Below are 17,281 nucleotides of genomic sequence, written 5' to 3' on the forward strand. Positions count from 1 at the left end.
GAGTGAGGAACATTCCTTTCTACAGAAGCACTTCTCTCGAGGAGGCGAGGCCTGCTAGCTGAGGTCTGTCATGCCTTTGCTCACAGAGGTGCCAGCCTACCCTCTGCCCTTCATCCTCTCTCCTTCTAACCCCCTTGCCCATGCAAGACTCCTTACCTTCAGGCCACGACCAGACCCCTTTCACACTTCAGAATGTGATTTCGTAAGAAACCCCCACGAGGACAGTCATTGCCAACCTCCTGGAAGGAACCAGAGGACTTCTGTTCTCCTGCCTGCCATTGCAGTGGCTTCCTTTGGTGGCCAGGGCCGTGAGCAGTCAGACACACTGAGCCTCTCTACGTGGATAAGCAAAACTCCATTGACTTCTCTCCTTTCCTGTTTTTCCCTCAAGGATCCAGGGAATTGCTAAATGTGTCCCACAGCCCTGCCATATCTTCTTCAGCAAACTTGGAGACATTCTTCCAAAGGTGTGGCAGTTTACTATGCCCTGGGCATCTTCTCATGCTGTGGAGGCAGCAGAAAAGAAAACCATGCCTCTCATACCACCACTTCCACACCCAGCCTTCCGGGGAATCATAATTCTTGATGCATCCGGAGGAGGAGGGGCTCCAGAAGAAAACGGTTGGCACAGTCAGCTTGAAAGAGGTTATCCTGAGCTATGGCTCAAATTTTATACACCCATTTATTCACCTAGAATTTACTGAGCACCTACTATGTTGTGCCTGGGTTCTAGAGCTACAGGGTGGAAGACAAACAGTACTGCTGCAGAACCTGGGGAGTTGAGTCTAGAGCAGGACCTCACAGCCAATGAGGATTCTATGCTCAGGACTGTTGGCCCCCAACTAGCTTCTGCTGTGAGGGACTGCCCCCCGGCTTCTCCTGGTGGGGCCCTAGTGATACGGTGTGAGGAGCAAAGGCGCAAGGAGGTGCATCTGACTCAGGGGAGTCAGGCTTTGGAGAATTCCTTCAAGAGTTTCAGTTAAGGGCGCCTAGGTGACTCAGTCAGTTAAGAGACTGCCTTGGGCTCAGGTCATGGTCCCAGGGTCCTGGGATGGAGCCCCTCATCAGGCTTCCTGCTCAGGGGGGAGTCTGCTTCTCCCTCTCCCTCTGCCTTTAGTTTCCTCTCTTCCCTTCTTTTTATCCTGCCACACTCTTGGCACCTTCCAAAAAGCTTAGTGGCTCCTCCCTGCCTACAGGATTGAGTTCAGACTTCTCGGTTTGCCTTTCTGGGGCGTGCAGGCTCAGTATAGGACTGCTGAATACGGTATCAGAATGCACCATTCTCTTGGTCTTTTTCAGCACCTGTATTTCACAAGAGTTGATGGGCTGGTCTTTCTGGAAACTTGAGATTAGTATTTTTCCTTCAAAATCAACTTTACTTCTTGCTTAGAACCTGTTACAGACAAAGGTCTTCCCCACCCCTACCCCCAGCCAAACCCAATAGACGTACGTGAGCCAGCTGACCCCTGACCCCACACTCTGACCCTTGGAACGAACTGAAACAAAGTGTCCCTTCATGTTTTTCAGCAATGGGTTGTCTTGTCTGCCCTAACTTCATAACTGAACAATGATTGCAATCCTCTGTACTTTAATATGTAGATAAATTATTAACAGTGGGTTGTACCTTTTCCCAGGTTGTAAAAGGATGAGTGGTTAGAGTCCCAACGTTCTCCTTGTCAGTGGAGGAAATGTAGGAGAGGTTGTCATCTCAGGCCACTTGTCTCTAAGACTCGTAACAAAGATGTGGCAGGCTCCAGCCAGGAGTGTGAGCGGGGTGACAGACAGCAGAAACGCCCCAGGTGAGCCTTGGTGACTGTCCATTTCTTTGTCGGTTTTGATCCTTTTTTCCCATCTTTCACTTCTGGGACCAGGAACGGGCAGCGGGCGGAGAGTATAAGTAGCATATCAATGGCTGTTCAAAGGTCTTAGGGAAAGGGCTGTGTTTTGATAAGAAATGGGCAAGGACACTACATGTTAACATAAAGACCAACGTGAAGGCCCACTGTGAACCCCAAGTATTCCAAGAGGAAAGTGTGGACCTGGCATGGGCACAAAGATGGAGAGGCCAACATGATAATATACTGGCGTGATCACATGACAGACCAGTCTGTCCTAGGGGAATGGGAAAGGACAAATTGGGGGGAGAAGTTGGGGACGGGGCATGGTTCAGGGACCAGAAGATGCTGGAGTGAAGGATGCATTGCTTGATGTGGAATTGGGAACATCTCCAGATCCAGCAGGAAGGTAGAGAGACTGAACTGTGCAGAGCCACTGGAGCCCATGCATGCCGCCTTCATCAACCATAACTGTTTTGGGCTGAGGTGTTGTTGTCGTTGTCGTTGTTGTTGTTTTAACAGCTGTCAGTTTTTTAGAGCAGTCTTAAGTTTACAGAAAAATCATGAAGAAAATACAGAGGGTTCCAGTGTCACCCAGTCTCCCCTACATGCAAATCCTTTTATTATTAACATCTTGCATTAGCCTGGTACATTTCTCACAATGATGAACCAATATGGATATATTAGTATTGGTTAAAGTCTGTAGTTTACATCAGGGTTCACTCTTTTGTGTTGTACCGCTCTGTTTGACCAGTGTGTAATGTCAGGTGTCCGCCGTTACAGTGTTATATGAATAGCTTCACTGCCCTAAAATCCCGTCTCTCCCAATCTGGCTTTCTCCCATACCCTCGGCAGCCACCGATCCTTTTACAGTCTATATTTTGCCTATTCCACGATGTCATGTGACCAGAATCACATAGAATGTGAGTTCTATAGAATTCGGACAACATTCTTTTACTTAGCAAATATGCATTTAAGTTTTCTCCACTCTTCATGCCTTGATAGGTCATTTCTTTTTAGCGCTTAGTAATATCCCCCTGTATGGATGTGCCACAGCTTGTTCATCCATTCAAGCAGACTTTTCAGTGAGTTAAAAGGCAGAAGCAAGGGGCACCTGGGTGGTTCACTTGGTTAAGCATCTGCCTTCGGCTTAGGTCATGATCTCAGGGTCCTGGGATCTAGCCCTGCTTTGAGATCCCTGCTCAGCAGGGAGCCTGCTTCTCCTCTTCCCCCCTCATCCCCTCCTTCTGCCTCTCCCACCCCATGCTCTTTCACTCTTGTGTGCACAGGCTGTATCTCTCAAATAAAAAAAAATTTTTTTTAAAAAAGGCAAGCAATGAAGAGTAGATGAAGAGGAAGGAGCAAAGGCCACAAGATGTGAAAGAAGCAAAAGGTTTAGAGAAGGGGAATAACAAACTTTAGTGCAGAGGCCTGAACCAGCCCAAGACAAGGTTCTTGAGACCAGTGTTCAGTGAGAGAGGCCAACTCCTCGCTGACTCCTGCCAGGCCTTCCCTGCTTGTATAGTCATGAAGTTTTATAGATACTTCATAAGGGTAAGAACCATGCCAGCCTCATCCTGAGAGTCCAACACATGGCAGATAGCCAATGAATAGTTGACAAGGCCTCTAAACCTCCAGAATCTTTTCTAAAGGGCAAGTTTGCCCAATCACCAGAAGATCTGAAGCTTCTGAGGCTGGCCTGTCATCTCTGGCGGGTCCCAGCTGCCTGCTTGGCTGAGCCCCTCTGTGCCACAGGTGGGGGGCGAGGGGGCAAGGGTAGCCTAGGACTTTTACCTTCTTCCCTGGGAATACATGTCTGTTGCCACCATCTTCACCTGTCTTGTGAGATGTTCTACAGACACAAGCAGGCCCGACTGTAGGGAGGCGGAAAAACCAAGGGAGATATGGGCCAACCTAACATAAGAGGTTAAAAAAGCTTTCTTGCCATAGGATTGGAATTCAGCTCTCCATGTACTCGTTTTTCAACCCAATCACATGGCCGGATAATTAGCCCAAACAACTTCTGTATAACTGGAAGAACAAGCGGGGTGATTCAGGTGATAAGAAACAGCTACGAGAGGAAGATGGGCCATGCCTTCCACTCAGAAAAGATGCTAGCGTACAGGGGGAAATTCTGTGCCACAAAAGTCTCAGTCCATGAGTGGGAATGGTTGAAGCCCAGTGAGGGGAGTGCAGCTGGGGAGAAGGGGCTGTTCTGCAGGGGAGCTGGTAAGTCAGGTCAAAAATTGCAAAGCACATAGAAATCTGCCAGTTACAAATTAGTAGCTCAGTGGTGCTCCCTGGACAAAATAGCACATCACTCAGACCTGGTGTGTTTTTGCAGGGTCATTGCTTAAAATCTGGTCTTCTCCTAGGGTGTGGTATTGGTGTTCCTTGATATCCACATGACTTTCCGTGTAATGAGTAGGAAGACTATGAGGGTGTCTGGCTTGGGGTCTGTTCCTATCCTACCCATGTAAATACTCATGTGCCCTATGTAGTTCCCACAACCAGTGGAGGGCTCTTGAGAATTTCTTCTGTAAGAAAAAGAATGTAGCGGATTCTTGACCCAAAGGCTATCCTGAACAATGGGGCTCATGGAGACATGCATTGACTCCTCATCCCCACTGTTACTTCACTAGAGGAGTCAGGGTTACTGTAGACATTTAATTAGATGGAAGGCAGAGGTAGAAACATTAGGTGGAGTGAGGAATAGCTGCCTTCCCACCTTGAAGCACCAAATGGCAATCCTTGAAGAAGGAGGACATGTCTGTGAGGTAGGTGGCCCAGTGTTGATTCTGTAGGTCCCCAGAGGGGTAGAAAAAGTAGTCCAAACATCTCCATGTAATCAGAAGCACAAACAGAGGAGAGTCAAGCTCAAATCACAGCATGGTGTCTGCCTTGGGGACAGTTGGTCTCTCCTGATGCATCCACATCTGGCCACTTCTGCTGAACCTGGCGGTGTCTGGGGCATTGCTGGCACATGTGGATCCCCACAGACTACGACAAAACTTTCCATATCCAAAAAGTTCTATGAGGAAGATGGTGTCTGTGCCTCACCAAAATCTATTTTCTTGGGGTGTCTGTTATTTTGGTGCTTTACGACACGGAATTTTCAGCTTCATTTCTTACTCATTGGCTTTTGTCTTCAGGCGTAGGACCTGCTTGTGGAAATTTAGGGCACAGTCCACCATTTGGCAGTAGAGGCAAAGTGGCAAGCCTCAGTTGCTCTGTCCTGGGAACACGCACCACTGCCACACAATCCTCCGCCTCTCTCCTCCCATTCATGCTCTTCCTCCCTGGCTTTCCTGAACACTCTTTAGACTTAACTCCTTCTTTCTTGGTCCATGCCCTTCCTTGCCACTTATCCCATTTGTTAGCCACAGACATGGGAGCACATTTAAATATCCACCCATAACAAAGGTAAAACCCAAGCATGGGACCCAGAGTCCCCAGGAAATTGGGATGTAGGGGAGAGAGGAGGTCATAGAGCTGAGAGTGGCAGGCAGAGGCAGGCACTGGCTCTTTCCCAAGGAGCCCTGAATTTCCGGGGCCATTAAAGGGCAGACATTTATGACAGAGCCCACAGCCATGCCCTTACTGTCTATAACAAAATTATAGGTCACTCACTTACTCATGTATTCTCTCAGCAAATGCTGAGTTATATAACAGGGTTGACTTGGAACGCAAAGATACCTGAAATATAGTCTTTTCCCCACGAAGTTTCATAACAAGTGTGATAAAGTCTGTAGTCTGTGGTTCTGAAAGACGCCCGGGTAGTGGGTCTGCATGAGGAAGCTGGGAGCCCATCTGGGCTGATCTGGGAAGAAGTCCTAAGGACTTGACACCTGAAACGAGTCTTGAAGGGAAGGTTGAGAGGAGGAGGGCACTGGTAGCATGTTCCTGACAGGAGCCAACGCAGAGGCAAAGGCACGGAGCAAGCAGGGAGGTCATCGGGATTTCAGTGGCTGGAGGCCCAGGGAGAAGGCGGAGCCAGCTCAGGAGGGACCCTGAGGTCTGTGCATGGGAGGCCGTGGAGCAGGGAGGTGTGCAATCAGATTCATACTTCGAGCAGGAAGGCCTGGCTGAAATGTGGAGAGCAGTTTAGAAGGAACCAGACAGACACACAGAATGCATCAGAGGCTGTTACAATAAGATTGGCCGGAAACGACACCCTCTCCACACCTGTCCACCCTGGGCTCCCTGTCGGAGGGGAAGGCCAGCCGGAGAAAGGGCTCGCGGGAAACTCGGTCATTGGTCGCATCATTTTTGTGCTGCCTGTGACTATAATGGCTTTGTCTTACAGCCACTATCATGTCAAATCCCCATCGCGTGAACGTTCCCGTCAGGTGAAAGCTAGCCTCCAGAACGGGGACGACAACCGTCTGTTGTCTGAGCCACTCAGCTCGTGGCCCTTTGTTACGCAGCCCAGCGCACGCTGATGCAAGCGGCGGCTCACTAATCCCACATGGAGGCTACTGGGGTGTAGAGAGGAATGCCTCCCTCGAGTGGAGAAGACACACCTTCTACGTCTCCCAGGTCTCTCCAGGGCCAGTCCAGGTCACGTTCTAGTCTGGAGGTTGGGCAGCATCGCAGGGTCGTGCTGTGGGTGAGCCGCCTGGCGAAGTTACTTGTCCTCATTATGCCAGCACCGCCCAGTAGAAATATAAGGTACCAAAAAAAAAAAAAAAGAAAAAGATAAAAAGAAATATAAGGTGCCAATATGCTTGGGAAAACTCTCTCCTGCTCCCAGGATTCTGAGCAGAAACAGGTGCAGCCAAATATAACCCCAGCCCCCCTCCGCCTCCACCCAGCCTCTCACAAGGAACCGACAGGGCTGCTCTTAGAGTAACGGACACGTGGGCAGAGGGGAGACAGCTGCTCTCATTCCTTGATAGGCCTCGATCCCAGCAGTGTGCATGTATAAATTCCACCAGTGTCACTGCTCCTGCTAGGAGTCCCACAGTTAATTATTAACAACTAAACAAATCCATAGTGAGCTGAGATTAGGTCTTGATGCAAGGCTCGGGCATTTTCTGAAAGCATGTTTCCATGAGGACTTCGCCTCCATTGGATTCCTCATCAGGGTACAGGACAGAAAGACAGACAAACATCAGGTCTGTAATTTCAGCTAGAAGGGACCCAAGCCTGAAACCTCAGGGAGTTCACTTGGGAAAGGTCTTCCTAGAGAAGTGGACTTTCCTAGTCAATGTCTCAACCAAACAGGGGTTTGGAGGGAATAAAAATCACATTACCTTAGAAGGAACTGGGGTAGTCTGGCCTGACTTGGAGCCTATTTAGAGAGAACATCATTCATTGTGCAAAATAACTCTAAATGATGGTAAACTGTCAGGGGAATTTGGCTGATTGCCGGGGTACACCCACCATGAAATTAACACATTTTGGAATTTAGGTTGGAAGGGAGGTGGAAATTCATTTTGTTCTTTCTCAGTGTATGGTTGAGGCTTCTGTAACCGATGGGTAGCCTACGTCTAGAGAGTAAGACTAACGCCTTGCTTCCTGCCCAGGGAAGTCTAAAAGCCTAGGATGCTTCAGAATGCCCTTAGTAGATGTTTCTCTAATGTTCTTCAAACAGTTCCCCAAATTTTTTATGCAAAATAAAATTTTCCTTTATTGCTGTAATACAGAAGTGGACCTTGACCTAAAACATGCCAAAATCTCATCATTCAAACTAATGGTAACCCCACATTGGCTTAGCATTTGTGATACATATGGCATTAGGGTAAATCAGATGACCTACCTCTTAGATGCCTCATAGATACTTATGTTATTATTTGGAAGGTTGAATAAATTTATGCAAAGTGCTTAGAACTCCACTTATACTATCTCCTCTGCAGCCTTAGTGTGTCCCTGATTTGGTCAAGTAGAACCATGCATGCCCTGTGAGAAAGGGAAGGAGGTAAGGTGCAGGCAAGGTTGACCTTCTAGGTAAACACCATTGGATGAGCACCCGTGTGCTGCAATGGTCGCCATGCCCATGTCTAATGCATCCTAGTCCATCAAGTTCTCACTTTTTTAAAAGCTTAAAAGTTTCAAAGTGCCTCAATAAAAGGCAAATACTCTTCTGAGGGATATCATTTTAATCAGCCAACCATTATCAGGAATTCTTTTACATCTTTCCAGGGGCCTAAAAGAGCAAAAAGGTCTTACAGGTAAAGGCACAAGAAAAAGGCCAGTCTTCTGATGGGAGAGAATTCACACCATAGATTGGGATGGTAATTTGATATCTAGACTGATCCACTCCAAAATGACTTTTTCTCTAAGAATAAATTCAGGTCTTCTTGGTTATGTTCTTGCAGATAGGAAACATATTTTTATATATAAAAAATATATATATATATATTTACATATTTTGACTGTGTGAGTTGGCAAAAGGAAATGGTGGAATGTTTCAAGTACCATGCCTATTTTGTTTTTCCCAGAAACATATCCATCTACATCCCTGAGGTTTCAACATTCCACTCAGTTCTGGGCTCTCTATCCAAAAGAAAATGATCACATGCCCACATGTGTGTCTATAGCTGACCACAATGAAGTATCAGAATTTTATTCAAACTCTATGGCCTCTCTCCACATGTGAAGTAAAGAGGAAATCACATGGACCCTAAGGGGTATCTTAGAGACCCTGGCCTTGATTAAATTAAGTTAAATTAAATTAAATTAGATTAAATTAAATTAAGCAAGTGTAACAGGATCCTTAGGAGACAGACTCAGGACCTGGGATCAGGCCACACTTTCTGAATGTGGAAGGCATACCATGAGCCTGCCAGCTTTACTGGAGAACCCAAGAATTAAGGCCAGGACACATCAAGAATCCTGTATTCAATTCTGTGATGTACCTTTGACAAGGAACATTGACAACTTATAGTTTGTCCAGTGGGTGGTGACAGGGAAATAGATTGATGATACCAGAGAAATGTGAGACATGGGATGTTGTTTCCCAGAGGAAGATGATGGCTGTCTATTCTTTAAAGGACTATCATATGGAAGAGGGAGAAGTATTCTTCTTCACTCCAAATGGTAAAAGTAGGACTAGGGAAAGGATATTATGGATGACCAAGTCTTTCCAGCACTTAGAGTTGTCTAGAGTGAAGCATCATTGTGCAGGTTGATGCTTTGCCTGGTGTTTGATGTGTTGGCTCAGTGTCAGGGGCATGTGGTGGGGGAAGGGGCAGAAGGGACACCAGTCAGAGAGGTTGAAGAGCAAATGCCTTCTTGGGCAGGAGATTGCACTAGTTGTTGCTAACTATTAAAATGATTTTTTAAGTGGATGGATAATAAAGTGGGTGTATGGTTTCTGTATTCCACAAACTTTTAATTTCCTACATCAACTATTTCATGCACAGAAAACCTAAGAAACAGGGAAGCTAATAAGGTTGCAAAGTATTTTAAACTTACTGTCTGGGGAGCCATTGGATCACAAATGGCAGGTATACATTGTGGATCAGAGCATGGGCTGTGGAGGCCAAGCCCACATGGGTTCAGGTCCTGCCTCTGCCTTCATTAACTTTCATGTTCTGGAATGAGTTATCAAACTGAGATATGCCTTCACTTTTGTGGCTGTAAGGTGGAAATAACACCTGACTTCTACTGTTGTTGTGAGTCAGTTACCACACCAGAACTTCAGAACTCTGTCTGGCACATGGTGAGCTCTCAGTAAATACTGTTTTACTCCGTAAAACAGTAGCTTAATGATGATGGTCACAGAAGGAGAAATCATCGGGGTTTCTTAAGTCCGTAAAAGAATTTAAACAGCATGGCACTGCCTTCAGTAAAAAAGCATACATGTTCAGGAGTAATTAATTCTGTAAGTGGAGTGAATGACAGCTAGTCCCATGAAGCAATGGAAAAATAGAGCCTGGTGATATTTTTGGATAGTGAAGCCCAAAGAGAATGGAAGGGTAGCCGAGTTCCTAGGATTTCCCTGGACTGCTTCCTTGGACTGTGCTCTGCCTTTTTCCCCAAGAGACATAAAAACCAAAGCCTCATCCAGATTACTCATCTTTCCCAGTGTTAACAGTACATGGTTACATCTGGTTGACAACTGAATTATCTCTACCCTAAATTTTTTTCTTATTGTAAAAGCACCTGTACGACCAGGGGGAAAAGGAGAAAAAAACACAAGAAGGCTTAGTTTCTCATCATGGTAATTGCCTGAGACGGCTTGTTGGGGGTCTGGGAGCCCTTCATCCCAACTTTGGTCTTTTGAATTTCCCAGGTTCTAATTACTTTGCTAAGCTGGAAGCTAATGAAAAGAAGGGAGAAAGATCTTGAATGTCCCTCTCAGGACATAATGTGGCTCTTAAGAGTCTGTCTTCTTATTTGTCCAAATGAAATAGATCACTGGGGAAACAGCAAAAGTCTCCTCCTGTTGAGAAAACACATTTTCCAGTCCTGGGTGTTACACCACTTTGGTTCTATGTGAAATAAGGCAGCGTCCTAACTCTAAATGATCAACTGCATATAATGGGATGAGCTTATTTTTCATGTTCCCAATAAATACAATGAAACCACAGACAACTCTGGATGGTCTCTTCGGAAACCGTATGGTGCCAAGAACAGGAATTTAAATTGGTTCCTTTCTCCTTGGGTTGTTTATAAAACCAACATTATTAAAAATTACTAAGAACTATTAAGCTTCATTAGTGTGCTCTGGGGCATGATTCAGTGCTTGGGTAATATGCTCTAATCATCCACTGATCATGCCCATCTCCTAGGACTCTTCCAACTGGTACGTTCATGCTTATCCTGAAATTTTAAGTAGGGACGAAACAGTAGCTTGCATCAAGTGTGAGGTGGAAATTATTTCTCCTGATTGCCTTGTTACTATTTCTTCCTCTTTCTTGTACTTCTTATGACACTGGTCATAAAATCTATCTGCATGGAGATCTGTCCATTACACAGAACATTACATAACTTAATTTACAGAGGGAAAATTATTTCTGGCAGCAGTATCACTTAACCTGAAGAGGCACTATTTGGCCAACTAACTGTGGGACTAAGAGTCAGGCTTAGACAGTGCCCTGGTTTCTCTAGGTCAACAATTATAAGCTGTTCTCTTTTTTTTAAGATTTTATTTATTTATTCATGAGAGACACACACAGAGAGAGAGAGAGAGAGGCAGAGACACAGGCAGAGGGAGAAGCAGGCTCCATGCAGGGAGCCCGACATGGGACTCGATCCCGGGACCCCAGGCCCTGAGCTGAAGGCGACGCCAAACCTCTGAGCCACCCGGGCTGCCCTATAAGCTGTTCTTTACTTGACCTAGCATAGATGTAGATGGTGGTTGAATTCAGCAAAATTTTCCTCATGGAAGTTTTATTTGTCTGAAAGGCTTTACACACTGATCTGCAAAGAATGCCCACAAAACCCCTTGGTTTGAGAACACGGGCTGCAGGCTAGGTTCTCCCAGGCAGAAAATACATCTTCAAAATTTCAGTGGTTAATGGTGGAACATGGGTCAGATGTAGTGCAGCATGTTCCAAGTCCCCTCTCAGCCAAATGCAATAACTTGTCAACTTTACCTAACAGCAGCTGAAGACCTTAAAACTGTCAGCGGTCTCCATGAAAGATCTCAAGAAAGAAGGTGGAGAAACATTTAAATGTGTGTGGATAACTTCTACCTTCTATTTGCACGCACAGAGCCTGTAAGAAGGCTTTAGGATCTATTCTCCTTAATCATATAGAAAGAATTCACTGGGTTGGAAAATTTTAGCTTCCACTTTATTTCTTACTTTACAAAGAATTGTGCTTCATCTGTGAATGAGTTCTGATGATAGAGAATTGGATGCTGCAAATTAGTGTTATTAAACGTGCTAAGGCAGGGGAGGGACTCCTTTAGAAGAATAACATAGTCTGAGGGGGATCTCTTCTTCCTAGGCATCTGCCCAAAGATGTTTCTGAACTTAACAGTTACATTAAATAATTCAAAATTGGGGCACCTGGGTGACTCAGTGGCTGAGCGTCTGCCTTTGGCATGGGTCCCAAGGTCCTGGGATCAAGTCCCACATCAGGCTCTCCCTCTGCCTATATCTCTGCCTCTCTGTGTGTGTCTCTCATGAATAAATAAATAAAATGTTAAAAAATAAATAAATAATTCAAAATTACTGTAAGTGCACAGCACTTTCCTCCCACAATGTTACTGAAATTAAGGATGTCAAATCATTCTTCTCCCATTATTACTTCACAATGGAAATGTATGGCTCATCCTGCTATTAGACTAACTAGAGTCTAATGCCTGACTAATTAATGTACAACAATGCCAGGATTAGTAAGCATGATGTTGATTGACTTTAGCCCCTAAGAACATCACTTTTGGTTGAATAAATAGAATGGCCAGTGGAATCCCTATGTAGCTGTTATTGGCTGGTTTTGGACACTCAACTACATACCCCAGTAAAAATAATAGGACACAGTTTTATTCCTATGAAAACTTGAGAATTGGGCATTTTAGGACTTAACTAAATGGTTGCTCATTACTTTTGTCCAAGGACATACTAACCAATGATAGATTTTTAAATACCTGCTATAGGCCACTTCCATTCTTGAATTGAGGAGGTAGGAGATACTTAACTTCAGAGAGAAATTCGCTAACTGTACAGAACCTATGTAGTAAACGTCAAAATGAGAAGCATAGGTAAGTGTTGTATAAAATTACTCTGTGAAAAATAAAATAAATAAAATAAAATAAAATAAAATAAAATAAAATAAAATTACTCTGTGACCCACTCAGGCTAATGCAGGCACTCCATAAGCACTTACAAGGGTAGGTAGCTCTTTATCTGCTCACTTGCATATTATTGCCCCACTGTGCAGGACTGGAAGCTTCATGGGGGCAGGGCCCATACCATCTGTCTTACCTGGCCTGTAACTAGCAATCAGTAAAAGGTGATAGCATAAAGGAAGCTACATAGAGAAAATAGGGCAAAGGATGGGCAAAACTTTAACAGACATGAATGTTTAAAGGCTGAATGAACAGATAAACCAAGACAGGAAGCAAGAATTAGCAGGCCAAATATATCCTTTCACTGTCTCAGCAAACATTTGCAGATCCCTCCCCATTTGCTAGATACTGTGTCAGCAATATAGGTACAAAGGTGAAGAAACATCATTCCCAAGGGCCGAGAAGAGATTTGCAGACCAGCCTGGATAACATGAGGTAGGCTGACTGGGATTAGGAATGGTCAGGATTGGTGAGCTGTGAAGAATAGAGTACATATGGTGTGAAAAACTGTGGGACCTTCATCTTGATGATGAAAACCAGCAAAAAAATTTAAATTAGGGAAGGTTAAAAAGTCATTGGGAAGGTCCCCAAAGTAACCATGACATCATTGTTAGGAGAAGGTTTGTTACTGATGGAAACTTTAGTCGCACACCCTAAGAACCACTATCTCAGCACTTTAAGAAAAGTGAGGTATATTTTCACACAGGCAGAAATTTCCAGGACTGGGTAATATTTGCATTTTTATTGTTTAATTTTTACCTTACCATTATGTTAATATTATTAACAGTGTTTTGTAATTTTTTCATAAATATAGCTTGTTTCTTTAAATAATACATTCCTAAAAAAGCTCTGGTGCATTGCTAAAATGTGGTTTTAGTATATTCTATGAATATACTAGACATAGACAAAAATCTTTTTTAGCAAACTTCACTTGCATTTTATAATATACTTCAGTGGGATAGTGGGACTTGGTCATGCCCATTTCATAGAGAAACTGCTAGAATTCATCTGCTCCATGACATTAATGTAGGGCCAGACTGTATTACAACTAACATCAGTAACTAACCTACCTCTTCAACATGATGTTTCCTATGGAACATGCAGTGAACATTTTGCATTTTGTCTATGCAGCCAGATTTTTTTTAAAGATTATTTATTCATTCATAGAGACACAACAGAGAGAGAGAGGCAGAGGGAGAAGCAGGCTCCATGCAGAGAGCCTGACGTGGGACTCGATCCAGGGTCTCCAGGATCGCACCCTAGGCTGCAGGCAGTGCTAAACCGTATGCAGCCAGATTTTAACAAGGTGTATTCTGGTTGCAAGCTAGTTCCTTCATAGGATATATAACTATCTTCAGACCCCATAAATAAACTACAGGTGTAGGAAGTAGGAAGACGAAGAGGATCTCGGTGTAGAAATGAACCTTTTTTTTTTTTTCTTTCTTTCTTTCTTTCTTTCTTTCTTTCTTTATTTATTTATTTATTTTTATTGGTGTTCAATTTACTAACATACAGAATAACACCCAGTGCCCGTCACCCATTCACTCCCACCCCCCGCCCTCCTCCCCTTCTACCACCCCTAGTTCGTTTCCCAGAGTTAGCAGTCTTAACGTTCTGTCTCCCTTAGAAATGAACCTTAACATCATCTTTCGTGATGCAACTGAGTCACAAAAATTGGTATTTAAAAAGGTTGAACTTGGAACAGGATAAAAACAAATAACCTAATTAAAAAAAGGCAAAGGATCTGAATAGGCATTTCTCCATAAAAGATATCCAAATGGCCAGTTAAGCATATGAGAAGATGCTCTCCGTCCTTACTCACTAGAGGGAGACAAATCAAAACCACAATGAGATACCATGTCACACACACATAAGAATGGCTATAATTTAAAGAACAAGCAATAACAAGTGTTAGTGAGAGTGTGAAAAAATTAAAACCCTCGTACTCTGCTGATGGACACATTACAATGGTGCAGCCGCTTCAGAAAACAGTTTGGCAGTTCCTCAAAACTTTAAACATAAAGTGACTCTATGATCCAGCAATTCCAATGCGAAGTATGTATCTCCCCAAATTGAGAACAGACAAACAAATGTGTGTACATGAATGTTCATAGCGACACCATTCATACTCTCTAAAAGAAAGAACCAGCCCAGGTGTCCATCAACAGGTGTATGGGTAAACAAAATTTGATAATCTGTACAATGGAATATTATTTCATAGAAGGGACTGAAGTGTAGTGATTGATATATGCTATGACACAGATGAACCTCAGAAACATTATACAAAGTGATAGGATCCAATCACAAAGGCCATGTATTTGATGATTCCATGTATGTAAAGTGTCCAGAATAGGGAAATCCACAGAGACAAAAGGTAGATCAGTGGTTGCCAGGGGCTGGGGGAAGGAGGTTAGGAAATGACAGGTAATGTTACAGAGTTTCTTCTGGTGGTGATAAAAATAATCTCAAATTGATTGTGATGATGGATGTTCATTCAACCTTAAAAATGTACCAAAATGCCACTGAATTGTGCACTTTAAAAGGGTGAATTTTATGGCCTCTGTATTATTTCTCGATTTTAAAAAAATAAAAAAGGAAGGTAAAAAAGATTAAATTTGGAATTATTGATGGTTTTTTGAAGCCTGTTGATATGTAGTGAAATTAGTCCTTGGTTTTGGAGAAAGCCATGAAGAAAATTGTAATTGGGAGAAGTTATAAGCAAATAGATGGATGAGTCAAGAAAATTGGGAGAGAATTAAAATGATAATAAGAGACAGTCCACAGAAAGATTAAGTTGTGGTTTCCAAAAACAATCAGGCACGTATATATGGGGGCCGTGATGTGTACGTATGTGTATTTCTAATATATACATGTGCATATGTTAATATTATATCATATATAATACATAACATATAACATATTTAAAATACGTTTATATTTTATTATCATATTTAAATATTAAAATGTTAAATATTTAATATATATTTAAATCCTTTTCCTGCTTTTGCTTCTCGGTATTCTCTTACTTTGTGTGCCATAATCATCTAATAATTGAAGAAGAAGAAAGTGGGGGGTGCCTGGCTAGCTGAGTCAGTTGAACATGCAACTCTTGATATCAGGGTTGTAAGTTGGAAACCCATGCTGGGTACAGAGATTACTCAAAAATAAAATCTTGAAAGGAAAAATAAAGTGAGTGTGGAAGGATGTTGCTTCTCTCTGATCAGATGAAGAAAATAGCAGTTCTTAAAGTCTTACTAAAAAAATCATGTCCTATTTGTCTTCACATTGGAAGAAAATCACATAAAGTGGCATCACTTGCTAATGCTTGGAAAACTTACTCTTAAAAACTCTGAAGGCAAAGTCTACAAAAGGCCTTTTCTGCCTTGCTTACTAGATTCTCTCTCAGGTTGACGCATCCACGTGTACACTCTACATAAGTCATTAGGTACGGGACCTATCACAGACCTGCCATCTCTCTATCCATCCGTCCATCTGCCTATCTATTGATCAATCTATCTCTAATCAGGATGTCTACAGGGCAGTCGATACCCAAACATGATGAACATCCTTTGCTAAGTCACAAAATAACTTTAAAATCACCATTAAGATTACACCATATGCCAGACCCTGCACCTGAGCTAAGCATATGCCATTCACTAAATCAGACACATGCTTGCCTCTGAGGCTTGCAGTAGTCAGGAAGAAGCTTAGTCCAGGTAGGACAAGTCCCACAGGCTGTGTGATGCTCAGGGTGGGGCTCTTATCCATAATTTCCAGTCTGAAGCTGGAGGGCAGAGACAAGAATCCCATCCTGGGAAAGTTCCCAAGAGGAAAGCCAAGGTCGCAGGTCCCAAAACAGGTCAGAAACAAGGATTTGGCCAGACAATAGGAGCCAAGACATGGAGCCCAGACAGAGTGGTTTGGATGTGGGGCAGAGAGAAATGGGGTTCACTGGAAAACTAGGTGAAAGAAAGGGAGGAATGGTGGATGGGGCAAAATGGCAAAGTCTCTATATCAGTGCCTGGCACCAGGCTAAAGAAGGTTCATAGCACCATTGCTTGCAAGAGAAAAACGTGGGAAACAGTTACCCATCCAAAGGAATGCACAAGTTAATTGTGGGGTTTTCAAATTTTCTGCATAAAAAATTAATTAGCCAGAGTGGTATGGAGCAATGTAGAAAATGAAGAACAGCAAAAAACTACCCTTAAAAGAAGTGCATGTTAACAACCTCTTCTTTCCTTCCCACTTTGTTCACTGAAGTGTCAGTTGTAGTGTCTTTCAATTGAATGTTACATGTCTTTTTGAAGAGGTAAGAGGCAAAAGGTTCAGTTGGCAAAAATAAAAGGGAAACCGGGAAGACTTTAACTTCTGAACAAGAAGGTCACTCTTGCCAGAGGCCTTGGAGGACGGCAACATTCTGCATTTTATTTCCTAATGTTTTTCCTTAAATAAAGGGCCACAGACTTCAGGCCAATGTTGGCAGCTCCTAAATGATTCTTCCAAATTCCTTAAAATTGAGCTCTGTAGGGTCCAACAGACCTGCTTTGCCTGCTCCTTCACTAGAACAATTGCTCCCTAGCGAACAGGATCAGGGCTGAGGAAGAGGAAAAAGCGGGTGATAAGTGGATCCTCGCCCAGAATAATAACTCGATTTTCTCTGCCTGCCGCCTAACGTCACAATGAAGGCTTTCTAGATTATAAG

At 43.5% G+C, this 17,281-nt stretch overlaps 1 protein-coding gene across 8 annotated transcripts in view; it reads left to right on the top strand.

Moving 5' to 3' along the window:
- Window positions 1–17,281, top strand: part of PRLR (prolactin receptor) — a 178,629-nt gene that overhangs the window by 42,155 nt on the left and 119,193 nt on the right. Inside the window, exon 1 of one of the 8 annotated variants that reach the window (XM_072824926.1) lies at window positions 1,647–1,799. The exons of 5 other annotated variants lie outside the window; for them this stretch is intronic. The gene's annotated coding sequence lies outside the window, so the exon portion shown is untranslated. Of the gene's footprint in view, window positions 1–1,646; window positions 1,800–17,281 lie in introns of those variants that run through there. 2 more of the 8 variants (XM_072824923.1, XM_072824922.1) reach the window with 2 other exon arrangements.

This window comes from Canis lupus, chromosome 4 (assembly GCF_048164855.1).
Source record: "Canis lupus baileyi chromosome 4, mCanLup2.hap1, whole genome shotgun sequence".
NCBI classification, from domain to species: domain Eukaryota; kingdom Metazoa; phylum Chordata; class Mammalia; order Carnivora; family Canidae; genus Canis; species Canis lupus.